Genomic DNA, 12,765 nt, shown 5'->3' with positions numbered 1-12,765 from the left:
AATTTATCTAAAGAATCTTAGAAGAAGAGCCAACCCAGAAGAGTCTTCTACCCGTTCGGGTAGACTAAAAAAGAACTTGTAAAAAAAGTGCTTCTTCATCAGAGGCTATATTCTAAGAGGTATGTCTGTATTATAATTCAAAACAATGTTGAACAATGTAGACTAAAATAGTTGTTAAAGTTATAGCCATTTCAGTCTTTTGTAGTCTAAAAAGGCAGAATTGTTTCTTGCAGGAAAAATTGGTGAATGGCCCAAATATAGGGGCACTGGTTCCTTATTCTTTCCTGTTGAATGTAATCAATGAAAGAAAAATAGCAGAGAACATAATCACTCAATCTCTGATAAGAACATTTAGTGTCTTCAGTTTAAGAGTATAAAATTAATCAAGGTAGAGCTTGATGGGCCCTAAAACTGGGAACCGCATATGGTCACATGCTGGTTGTCAGGACATTATGCAAGTGGACACACACACACACACATTTCTCATTCTAAATGTTGGGAAGTAAAAACAGGGGAGAAATAAGTTACCACAGAGTAGTACCTATGATATAACCAAGGCCCTAGAAAATCCCTAGAGATTCTTAAAGATATCCAGGGCAACTCTATGTAACTTTTAGTGGAAGCATATTGCGGGTCAGTGAATCTGCAGGATCCAGTCCATTGATCTGATAATTCAGTGGACACAAAATAAATTCATTCCAGATGAACACACCACCATATAAAATTCCAACTGGAAAGTGACTTAATCTATGCATACCAGGTTAGTAAAAAGTAAAGGTTTTCCCCTGACATTATGTCCAATCGTGACCGACTCTGGGGGTTGGTGCTCATCTCCATTTCTAAGCTGAAGAGCCGGCGTTGTCCGTACACACTTCCAAGGTCATGTGGCTGGCATGACTGCATGGATTGCCATTACCTTCCCGCCGGAGCGGTACCTATTGATCTACTCATATTTGCATTTTTTTGAACTGCTAGCTTGGCAGGAGCTGGAGCTAACAGCGAGCGCTCGTTCCGCTCCCGGGATTTGATCCTGGGATCTTTCGGTCTGCAAGTTCAGCAGCTCAGCGCTTTAACACACTGTGCCACCAGCAGGGGCCCGCATACCAGGTTAGTCAACTTAATTTTAACCTGCCTTTTTCTTAAGTAGTGTTACAATAATGTACTTTTATTGTACTCTACTTTTAAACTTTTAATTCTTAGCTTCCCTTACAGCAGAGCTTGGGAACATTGCCCTAAATACTAATGTAATAGAGGTTAATTGTTAACACAGTAGCACAGAAAGTTCTCAAACACCTGCTACAATAGGAAATTCTTCACCTGTCAGTAAAAGGAGAGCAAGGAGGGACAGAAATGCCATAGATTGCCTCCTTAGGAAGGGAGTCACCAAACATGCCTGGTAAGATGGGTGATTGACATTGAATATCCTCCCTTGGGCAGGCTCATATGGAGAAAGTCTCGTCTGCATGGCCAAAAAAAGTATCAGACAATCTACAAGGAGGAATGGAGATGCTACAGATCTTATGAAAAATAATGCTGGAGATGACAAGCTTCTTTTCTCTGCTGCTTTATACACCCTTAGTGACTGTCCCATATGAGCCCTTGATTGAACTGCTTCCTTCTTCCGAGGAAATGGAGCACCTTAAATGCAAACAGCAGGCAGAATCAGAGAGTATTGTAAAACAAAGTGCCCTGAAGAACTCGCTTCTTTAGAAAATGTTTACTCTTTCTAAAAAAAAATGTTCCAACACAATATGTTTTGCAATAAAAGGAGAATATATAAATTTCTACTTCAATCGAAAGAAAGGAACTATTACCATATATACTCGAAGATAAGCCGAGTTTTTTTATCTCTTTTTGGGGGCTGAAAAAGCCTCCCTCGGCTTATAATGGGGTCAAGGTCAAGCCAGCAGCGGAGCCTGGTATGTTTTCTTTTCCAAAACCTCCCTCTTCCACTTCTTCTCCCAGGTTGGAGTTATCTTATTTATTTAAGAGAGAAACACACACACACACACACACACACACACAAAGAGAATGTTTTCAAAAGCGAAAGGAGTGTGCGAGAGAAACCCTTGCAAGCCAGGAAGAAGAAAAAGATTGCATGGGTGGAAGGGGAAGAGAAAGAGAGATTCTTGCAAATTTGCAGGATTTATTATTATTACTACTACTACTACTACTATTGCAAGAACATTTGAGTCAAAAGAGAGGGAAGGAGGGAAAAGAGAGCAACAGAAGGTGTGTATTTCTTTTTATTCCTAAGGAAACAAAAATGAGGTGGGTTTTTTGGGAGGGGAGAGAAGTTTTAAAAAGCCCTTTCTGGCTACTTTTAGAGTTTGAAAAAGGGAGAAAGGGAGAAAAAATAAGAGGTGGGAAAGTGCAGGCGAAAAGAGGCCAAAGTTGTTTTTAGGAGGGGCTTTGCTTGCATTTCTTCCTTGTAAATTCCTTATAAATATTTATATAGATGCTCCCCCTACAAATACATCAATATATGAATTTTCCCCTCATAGGTTTGCAGGTCGTTGCAAATTCTATATACATATAGATATCTAGAGATTTCCATGTACCTGTATATCTGTACCTATATGTATATATTAATTTTATATATGAATTTTATCCTCACATGTTTGCAAGTACAGTAGAGTCTCACTTATCCAACATAAATGGGCCGGCAGAATGTTGGATAAGCGAATATGTTGGATAATAAGGAGGCATTAAGGAAATGCCTATTAAACATCAAATTAGGTTATGATTTTACAAATTAAGCACCAAAACATCATGTTATACAACAAATTTGACAGAAAAAGTAGTTCAATATGCAGTAATGCTATGTAGTAATTACTGTATTTACGAATTTAGCACCAAAATATCACGATATATTGAAAACATTCACTACAAAAATGCATTGGATAATCCAGAACATTGGATAAGCGAGTGTTGGATAAGTGAGACTCTACTGTATCTGCAAGTCCTATATATAATTATCTATAGATAGAAAGATGTCTAGATTGATAGATATTAATATATAGAGAGGTTGCAAATATTGCAGGAGGAAAATGCACATAAAGGATTTGCAAAGGTTTCAGGGGAAAATACAAATGTGAAATTAGTATATATAATTATAGATTTATATCTAGCATTGCATTGTTTATATAGGCATTGAATGTTTGCCTGTTACTATGTTGGAAGCCGGCCTGAATCCCCATGGGGAGATAGATAGAGTGGGATACAAAATAAGCTGTTGTTGTTGTTGATGATGATTATTATAAAGTATTTGTTGATGCCACATTGTTTTTGTTGACCCTACTTTTCCACTTATAGATTTAGTTTACTGTTTTTCTTTTGAATACGGTAAATTTTCAAAACATTTAACCCACTGATGCCTCAATTAATGTAGTTTTATTGGTATCTATTTTTTATTTGAAATTTACCAGTAGCTGCTGCATTTCCTACCCTCGGCTTATACTTGAGTTAATAAGTTTTCCCAGTTTTTTTGTGGTAAAATTAGGTGCCTCGGCTTATATTCGGGTCAGCTTATACTCGAGTATATACGGCACTTCACTACCTATGGCATATTTAAATGTTCATTGTTAAGATTATCTGTTCATTTAAAATTGTATTGGCATTAACAATACAGTAATCTAAATAATAATCTAAATAATTATTATTTATATCATACCTTTTTCTCAGACCTCAGGCTCAATGAAACAGAAAAAGATAAAAGTTCACATCACTAAAAACATACGAGAGTGAAAATATGATTAAACTATATCAATAGAAAAAAGTGCTATTTAAAAGTATGCCTACTAAAAAGCAATCATATAGCATGTTAAAAATATCGCATGTGGCACTAATTCTGCAATGCTGAAATGTGTGGAAATGTAAAAACTGTTAAAAATGAATTAGTTGTAGCCTGTGTTGCTAAGGTATTAGTATAAATTACCTTACATTTAAGAGCACCCCATGAAGGGAGAACAGTAATCTTGCTCTACTGCTCCTAATGAATAACAAATGGGCCTTCACAATTTATTTAGTTCAGTGCAAGCCGCCATTACAACTCACTCTGGTGTGTGTTTTTTAACTTTGTGGTAATGCATCATCTTGCCTGACTGTATGTCATTTTGGGGAAGGTCACCAAAGGTATGTAACCCTCCTCCCCATGTTTGAGTTATGAAAAGCATTGACAAAGCATGGAACAGCATGCTCTGTTTTAGTCTTCCCTACTTCTTCGACCCATGTTCTGCAGACATAAAATATCCAGTGTCACCATAAAGAGGTCTAAAGTACCACCAAGTAAAAATACAAAACTACAAAACACCCAATTAAATACTTCCTTGTTTAAATATAGCCTAAAACATTGTAATTTCAACCCAAAGCTTAAAATGAGCATGATGAAGGCCACTACTATTTATCTTCATTTCACAGGTATATAGGACTATGCATTATGTTGCTGTGGACAATTAGCCTTTTATCCAATTTTGCTTGATAGCTTAAACTCTTCCACCCCTAAGGTTTTAATTATCCCTCTCAGCCAGCGCTCTTAGACCTCAGTTCATGCAGCTGGAAATCTGCCCCAGTGATGTTATAACCTTGTTAACGTAACAAAAGAGGAGTTTACTTAAAACTGTACTGACTATGGACTTAAGCCAAATTTACTTGAAAGAGGAAAGAGACTGTCAAAAATCCTACAGTAAACACAGAAAAGCAGTTCTTTCATAACCTTCACCCTAATTCATATAGACAAGTAATTTACATGTAAGTGGATTCATATGGTTTGTAAGGGGGCCTCCCTCCAGAGCCAGACAGGGTTTCAGGACCCTTCCCCCTATTCATGTGCTCTCTTTTGAAAGAATAGCTATGCTTAGCAGAAGACAGAGCATCTGCAGAGTTTGAATCACAATAAATTATAAGGTAAACATTTATAAAATGAGTCAGCATCTATACGAACAGGACAAATTTCACAAAGCCATTTTCAAATCCAGGCAGTCCTCTGTCAAAATTATTGTTTACATTCAGTAAAAACTTTTATGTCGGGAGTGTAAAGTTGCACCTTTAATAAAGTAATGGTTACATTACCCGTACGTGTAAGTGGCTTGTCAAATAATGATATCCCCCATTCATTTAATGAACACATTACAGTTGGAATTTCCTAAATCTGTCTGTTAATTAAAATCATTTTAGGTCATACACCAATAGATCCTTACATCAGTTAGACTAAACAAAACCTTTCTGTTTCAATATGGAAATCTTCATGATACTGGGATTGTAAGAATACTTATCTGAAAGAAAATTCTACTGAAATTCCAAGTATTTGTTTAAAATGGTATTTAAAAAACCAAACAAACCAAAGAACAAAGTAAAAATCAGGCACAATCTTGAACCACAATAATCGATGAAAACTTCCTGTCTTCAGTGGCAAAACTGAATTCTCATGTGAATGAAAGCTACAGCAAACAATTTCTAGTAATGGAGATGAAGCACAAAACAACAGAATCCAAAATACAAATTCATAGTCTGTATGTATCAAACTAGTTCTGAATCCTTCCACAGTCAGCCCTTCACATTTGAGGGGGTTAGAGTCTCAGCTCCCACATGAATACTCCCCCACATTGCTACTTCCTGAAAAAGGGGAGGCTAGAAAACATTCCAAAGATGTTCCCAATCACAGAAGAAGACTGCTGGGGAGGGGCATGGATCCCTCCCACACTGCCATCTCCTGAGGAAGGAGGATTCTTTGACATTTTCTGAAGATGCCACCACCCTCAGATGGCAGTGTGTGTATTTAGGGGGGGGGTCCTGCCCCCCTCCCTGCATTTACCCCTCAATAGATGGGGCATATTCAGAACATTTCAATGATTCCAATGATCCTCAGGAGATGGCAAAGGGAGATCTGTCATCCCTGGAAGTCATCCCCCATAGATGGGTATGTTTTTGTAATGTACTGAAGATGTTGCGATGCTGAGGAGATGGCGGAGTGGATGGAAATCTATTACCCCCAATAGTCATCCCCCATGAGTGGGGGCATCTTTAGAATATTCCAAAAGTGCCACCATCTTTGGGAGTTGACAATGTGGGAGGGATCCATGTCCCCTCAGTAGCCATTTGTCATGGGTAGAGATGTCTTTAGAACAGTGGTTCTCAACCTATGGATCCTCAGATGTTTTGGCCTTCAACTCCCAGAAATTTTAACAGCTGGTAAACTGGCTGGGATTTCTGAGAGTTGTAGGCCAAAACACCCGGGGACCCACAGGTTGCGAATCACTGCTTCAGAACATTATTAAGATGCCACCATCCCCAGGAAATGGCGACATGGGAAGGCTTTATCACTTCCCCCACCAAGCATCCTCTGTGAGTGGGAGCATCTTTGGAATATTCTCAAGATCCTCCCATCTTTGGGAGATGATGGCAAGAGGGAGATTCATCATCATCGTCATCATCATCATCACCACCACCACCACCTATTGATCACATGATGGTCATAGTGATTTGGGAGCATTTCCCACATTTTCCTACTGGGGGAGGCAGCTAAGGAATTATTGTCGCCCTCCCACTTCCAACTTCCAGGGAGCCTGTCCACTTTGCAAATAGTCCAAATTGTGAATGTGAAACCCGCAGATTTAGAGGGTCGAATGTATTGCTACCTGAGGGGAAAGTTTCAAACAGATATTGAACTGCAAGGATTGATGAGATGTATAATTCTCTTGATTCCTGACACGTTTCTATAATGGCAGAATCCGGAATACAATTACAGAATAGTTGAGCTGCCATAAAAAATAAAACAGATAATATTTCTAAAGATTTCAGGAAACTGATTTATTCTTGGTTCACTAGCCAGAATGAAAAGCTTGATTAATTTTGGAGGACTGGTGGGAGCTGTCACTCCCATACAACTTGATCTACACATATAATAGAGTGAGGCTAAAAAGGAATGTGCTATTTTATATTGCCAATGGATTTAATGAGCCCTTAGCATAAAATAATATTCATACCCACCATCCGCAACACCCAGCACATGAAATACTGAGATGATTTGGCCACTTTATTCCTGGTGTGCTAGTTTTCTTCTTTTAAGGAAATTTTCTTTTAATGGGATAGTCAAGAGAATGTGAAGTAATGTAGCCTACTTATTACTACAAATACATGAAACAGTCTTAAGGCTCATTGAAATTAGGCAAAACCCCAAGATCAGCCTGAGTCATCACTGTGCTGTCCATGTTTTGTTAAATAAAAGTTCAGAGGATGCTTCTCCTTTGTGAGTGATTTTATGGCTTCAACAATGACTTTCTGCACCCAGGGCAAGAAGAGGTTCTGGAGATTCAGCCCAGAACAAGTAAAAATGTAGTAAAGGGCTATTAACTACTCTAAATAAATGTAAGTCTTCTGGGATGAATGAATTTGAGGTCTGAGAAAAAGATATGAATACTAAAGGAAAACTTGCAGGCGTAAACTCAGAGCACTATCAATTCTTTTTGGAAATTCTCAGAGAACTGGAGACATCCCAGGAAATTGGAAGAGGGAAAATGCTGTCCCCATCTTCAAAAAGAGTTAAAAAGAGGACATGGGCAACTACCAGTCAGTCAACTCAATGATGATAAGAGGAAATAATAATAATAATAAAACTTTATTTATAACCCGCCACCATCTCCCAAGCGGGGACTCGGGGCGGCTAACATGGGGCCATGCCCAAAGCAATACAATACAATACAATATAAAACAGCATATCATAACATAATTAAAAGTAATACAATAGATAATAATAGACATCACATCAAGAAATCAAGAAACAGTAAAACAAGAGCAGGCCGCATGAACACAAAGATAAAACCCAGAGTGAGAGGGACAGAGGGGTATTCCAATGTGGACAGGGACATATGAGAGTGGGGCAGTTTAGAGGATAGATGTTCGGGGGGGAGTAACACAGAAATATATAACACAAGTTACTCACCGAAAGCACAGCGGAAGAGCCATGTTTTCAGGTCTTTCCTAAAAGCTAACAAAGTGGGAGCTTGCCTGATTTCAGTAGGCAGTGAGTTCCATAGTCGGGGGGCCACAGCAGAAAAGGCCCTCTCCCTTGTACTCACAAGGCGGGCCTGGGATATAGACAGTGGTGATAAAAGGGCCTCCCCGGATGATCGTAAAGATCGGGCAGGTTTATGGAGGGAGATACGGTCACGGAGGTAGGTGGGTCCCAAATCGTTTAGGGCTTTATAGATGATGGTCTGCACCTTGAATTGGGACCGGAAGATGAACGGCAGCCAGTGGAGCTCCTTAAACAAGGGAGTGGATCTCTCCCTGTAACTTGCCCCCGTTATTAATCTGGCAGCCGAGCGTTGGACCAATTGTAATTTCCGGGCCGTCTTCAAGGGAAGCCCCACATAGAGCGCATTACAGTAGTCCAGTCTAGAGGTAACTAAGGCATGGACCACCGTGATCAAGTCAGACTTCACGAAGTATGGTCGTGGTCGTAGGAAAGGCTCTAAAACACAATACTGAATTGTCTGTGTATGTCTGAAAAGGAATGTTGTTATTAATAAGAGCCAGAACGGATTCCTCAAAAACATGTAATGTTAAACTAAGCTCATCTCTCTTTTTTTCTGATAGGAGTAAAACTTGGTGGATCAGGGAGCACTGTGGATGCAATATATCTTGATTTTGTTGTGGCTTTTGACTTGGGACCTTGTGATATTCTTGCAGCCAAGCTGATGCACTGTGGGCTGGTCTAATTAGATAGATTTGTAATTAACTGAGAAAGACTACTCGACAACAGTTGTTCTTTCTGGAGAGAAGTGATTAGGAGGGTGCCTCATGGTTCTGTCCTTGCCTTGGTGTTATTTAATATCTTTATAAATTACTTAGATGACAAAGTAAAAGGCATCTTTATCTAATTTACAGGTGATACCGAATTAGGGTGAGCAGCCAATACCCCAGCGAGCATGATTAAAATTGAATGACTTTGACAAATTGGAGAAGCAGGTCTAAACTAATGGAATGCATTTCAACAGAGATAAATGTAAGGTACTATATCAAGACAGGAAAAATGAAATGCACAAACATAGGTTAGGTGACACCTGGCTTGAAAGTAGTACATGTGAGAAAGATCAAGCTGAACATGAATTAACAGTGTGCTGCAGCAGACAAAAGCCAATGTAACTCTGGGTTGCATCAACAGAAGTATTGTTCCCAGATATAGGGAAGCAGCAGCCCTACTCTATACCACATCTAGAATACTGTGTCCAATTTTGAAGATCACAGTCCAAAAAGGCTATCGACAAGCTAGAAAGAGGATCCAGGAAAGAGGATCAAGATAATTAAAACTCTGGAAATTTTTATATCACCAGTTCATAGGGCAATAATTTCACAATCTGTCCCATCACCCTACAGTTCAATTTGAAGGGGTCTTTATTGTGTCATGGCATAGAGTGAATGCCCTTTCCCAATGCATCTTCAGAATTTACCATTTCATATTAGCTTTGAATCAAGTCAGTCCGACTTCATTGTCCATTGTTGTTATGTGACTTGAACCAAGTTGGCTCTGACTCAAGATGACCCTATCACATGAATTTTCTTGCAAGTTTTATTCAGAGTAAATTTGTTATTACCATCTTCTAAGACTGAAAATATATCACTCACCCAAGATTAACTAATGAGTTTTCATAACTGTGTGGAGATTCAGACCTTGGTCTCCCAAAGTTTTAATCCAGAACCCAGAGTTCTAAACCATCTGGGACTCCAGTAATAGAAACAACCCAGAACTACACACTTGTTCTTTTAGAGTATAACCCCATCCAGAAAAGATGAATATAACATTCCCAGGCTTAGGAACAACCAACCCCCTGAGTATCTGTCTTATCAGGACAGCCAGTTCATTCACTGTTGTTCAGCTCCTTATTACATCAGGACACTGATGTCATGATTTAGATGTTACAGTGAAATAAAAAAATTACTGCATCAATGACATTTGTTAAATCTAAAATAAAGCTGGAAGATATCCATTTCAAAAATTGTAGTTTCACTACATGACATTGTTATGACTACATTAAATTTAAACCAATGGAACAGCATAGCCACAATTATTTCAAGTCATCCTAAGATTGCCTAACAGGCTATGATGCTACTATGGAAAGAAGAGAACTGAATAGGAATTTTGAACAGTTCCAGAGACAGAGGAAAAAGAGTGTTGTCCCTTTAGGTTAAAAAGGGTACAATGTCTGTAGATGTCCTATATAATCTCAGAATCAAATTCTAGGACTACAGTGAACTTACAAAAAAGAAAACAAATATCCAGATAGGGTATTTTAAGCCCTTGCATAATTTCTGTGTGGATATTTCTAGTATCATAGCCAAGTGGTTTTGCAAAATCTTACAAGAAGAAGTCACAAGGTAACAATTTAGTTTCACTCAGATGAAATCAGTCTTTTTCACTTGTTTGGCTAGTCTGTCTTATAAATCTCAGTGTGAAACGTATCCAATAATATCCCACAGGAGAGAGCTTCATTCTGTTATAAAACTGTAACACTGTAAGCCTTAAACATGAAGCATTTACTATTTTAAAAAGGGGAAAGACTGACCTATTCTATTTTGTAACATCTGCTAAAATCATAATCAGTTTGTTGGCTGAGGTTAGCAATGTAGGAGCCTGCAGTTGATCAGGGCTGCCCTAGGTGTCACTGAGCCCTATGGGAATTAAACTAAGAGGGTTTCAGTAGACAAGAGTGTAATTCAGTCAGCCTCAAAAATGGGGGCGAGGGTCAGGGGGAGAAAGATATTCCTGAAAACAGAAGCTTAGCTTTCCTTTCCAGTTGGCCACTCCCTCACTGTGGCTGCTGTCTTTTGAACCATTTCTACTCCTGACTATCATATCAGCCAAGGGGGCCCACACACTCCCTTCCTGGCTCCAGTTCAAAATAAATATCATCCTATTTCACCATTTTGATCATTACTATTTCTTCAGTTAATAAAACTTGGAGAAAGCATGTTTCCAATGAGCCTAAATAAAGGACATTTTTTGCTGAGTTCGGTTTTGGCAGAATAGTTCCATTTCCTCAGGGTTTTCGTGTGTGTGTGTGTGTGTTTGTGTGTGTGTGTACACATCTAACACAATGAGAAACTATTTTAAAATCTTTGTTTTGATTTTTAATAGAATTGTAATTACCACATATTTTTCCTCATGAAACTTGGAGAGATTTAGTGCCCTTTAAAAATCCATATGCAGGAATTGAGACGGAATGGCGTAAGCTACTCTTTCTTAGGTGTGTGCATGTGCCTTTAAGTTGCTTGTTGACATATGGTGAACCCAATACCCTAACACATCAGATTCTATCTGATCTTGAAAGCTAAGCAGAATCAGTCTTAGTAAGCACTTGGATGGGAGACTGCCTGTAGGTTATATTTGAAAGGAAGAAACTGGCAAAACCACCCCTAAGTACTCTTTGCCTAAGAAAACCCATTAAAATCATGGTGATGCCATAAGTCCACAGATAACTTGAAGACACACACATGCCTGCATACACATACACTTCATAAAGCTTTTAGAGGTTAATTTGCCTGTTCTTTGAATTATAGCCCACGGAATATAGTATTTGTTGGTTGTCTCCCATTCAGTTACTAACCAGAGCTGATATTGCTTAACCCACAAGATCGGCTGGGATCTGGTGCCTTTGTTATTTTTAGATCAGATGTTTAATGTTGTAATCATGGTGTGCCTTCAAGCCATCTCTGACCTATGGTGACCTTAAGTCAACCTATATAGGAGGTGATATGTGTGGAATGAGATGGAAGGAGATGTCAGTGACCAACAGAACAGCTGGACTGTCCATCAGCCCCATATATAAGCATATATTGTGGTCAGAATTGACATGTTGTTTTGAATTCATCAGTGGTTGTGATTTAGGAAGAAATGCTAACTGATTTATGAGCAATGTGTTATATTTTTTCCCAACCTCCTTTTACCTTTGTGCACCAAAACCACTAGCAAAGCACGCCTTAATAATTAATTATTAATTAAATAATAATTAAAAAGACCATTATAAACAAGCAAAGCTTTGGAAGGCATGCACCAGGCGAGGGAGGAGACAGGAAAGGTGTACGCCTTTCCGCATGCACCTTCCTCGGCGGAGGAGGGAGCTGCTTCTGCAGGGGCCAGATATATGGCTTCGATGGGCCGCATGTGGCCCTTGGGCCTTAGTTTGGGGACCCCTGATCTAGGCAGAGGACACCAAGTGATTTATCTGCTAATGGGTTGCTTCCTCACAAACTATTCAATTTGTTTTTGATTGAGAAGTAATAGAATCAAAAGTTTAGAGGAGATCATAAGGGCCATCCGTTCCAATCCCCTGCCAGGTGGGATGTCAAGAAGATAAAGAAGTATTCCTAAGTTTGAGACAACTGGGTTGTAATAAACAGAGCTATTCTTTCAGAGTTAGATATCAGCTCAAGTTTGTGAAACCTAGAAATGTAAAAATCATTTTGATTTGTCAGCCACTTTGAGTCCTGATTTGGGAGGAAGTCTGGGGGTATTTTATATTCTATTCTTTGTCATTTCCAGAGTTTTGCAGTCTACATCACAACAACAAAAAGATACCTATGAACAGACAGGAATATCTGGTTGGAGGTAGAATATTTTTATCTACCAGCATGAGTTTTACACAAGTAGTCCAAGCATATCTTAGTACAGCTGCTCGCAGTCAGCCACTAAACTGAAATTTAAAGTGTGTATATCTTTCAATCTAGTTTTTTCTTACTTATGTAATGAAAATTAAAACCTCATTCTGC

The 12,765-nt window shown here is 38.8% G+C and overlaps 1 protein-coding gene across 18 annotated transcripts in view; it reads right to left on the bottom strand.

The window, feature by feature from the left end:
- The window catches only part of erc2 (ELKS/RAB6-interacting/CAST family member 2), a 698,491-nt gene that overhangs the window by 308,129 nt on the left and 377,597 nt on the right, over positions 1 to 12,765 (bottom strand). The gene's annotated exons all lie outside the window — the stretch shown is intronic.

The sequence above is a fragment of the Anolis carolinensis genome, chromosome 2 (genome assembly GCF_035594765.1).
Source record: "Anolis carolinensis isolate JA03-04 chromosome 2, rAnoCar3.1.pri, whole genome shotgun sequence".
Taxonomy (NCBI): domain Eukaryota; kingdom Metazoa; phylum Chordata; class Lepidosauria; order Squamata; family Dactyloidae; genus Anolis; species Anolis carolinensis.
This window is presented reverse-complemented; position numbering and strand designations above follow the sequence as displayed.